The sequence below is a fragment of the Vanessa tameamea genome, chromosome 8 (assembly GCF_037043105.1).
Source record: "Vanessa tameamea isolate UH-Manoa-2023 chromosome 8, ilVanTame1 primary haplotype, whole genome shotgun sequence".
Taxonomy (NCBI): Eukaryota; Metazoa; Arthropoda; class Insecta; order Lepidoptera; family Nymphalidae; genus Vanessa; species Vanessa tameamea.
The window spans coordinates 5,728,664-5,729,505 of record NC_087316.1 but is presented as its reverse complement, the minus strand read 5'-3'; the positions used below and the strand labels follow the sequence as shown (position 1 = coordinate 5,729,505).

At 30.0% G+C, this 842-nt stretch overlaps 1 non-coding gene across 1 annotated transcript; it reads right to left on the bottom strand.

Moving 5' to 3' along the window:
• Nucleotides 1-748: 748 nt before the first annotated feature.
• Nucleotides 749-842, bottom strand: Trnay-gua (transfer RNA tyrosine (anticodon GUA)). The gene is made up of 2 exons: nucleotides 806-842; nucleotides 749-784 (listed from the first exon to the last, which is right to left on the bottom strand). It is a non-coding gene; the product is annotated as a tRNA-Tyr (tRNA).

The following is an 842-nucleotide window of genomic DNA, read 5'->3' as shown; positions in this document are numbered from 1 at the left end:
TTTAAACAGTGCCCTCAACACTGAACCTATAATTGTTAAGGATAAGTTATTATGCACGTTTTATGATATTGTGTTCCGTTTCTCTGGATTTTTTAATTATTTTACATTTTCTTCGTTTCAATACAAAGTCAATAAATAAATACATTTTGGTATATATTTCGACTATGCCAGATATGGAACTTAAGTCAAAATATTAGTAATGTAAGTACTGATTTTTGACTAAAATATTATTAAAAGATATTTAATTGAATGTTTGCTTTTCTTTAATTGACAATGAATAAATTTTTTTTTTTTTTAGGAAAAGTAATACTTTTTTACGCATTCGAAGAGATTACTTCCATGTGTAGGTATATGTGTATTCTTAGACTATTAAATTACAAAAATACTTTATTCACCTAGAAATAAGAAACAGCATTTCTTTCAATAATATGAACATAATATTTAACATAAAGAAACTTTTTACTTTAAAGTTTTACACCGTGTAAAAAGAGTAGCATTGTTTTTTCTTAGTATGAATGGTCCTCGCGGGAAGCTGGCCTGGAGTTGGTTTCAAATCATTGTGCGCAGAATATATTCCCGCAGTTGAATAAAATGTTTGTTGCATTTGTGGCTTGGTCGTGAAGTGCTCGGTTATTGTGTGAGAAAACTTCATTTCACAGCTATGTAACAAAGTTTAAAATTACAAAAAAAATATTGCAACATGTTACATTATGTGAGGACATAATAATTCTGTGTTTTGGTAAAAATATCCTTCGAGCCGGATTTGAACCAGCGACCTATGGATGTCAGCTATTACTAATTTCATCTACAGTCCACCGCTCTACCAACTGAGCTATCGAAGG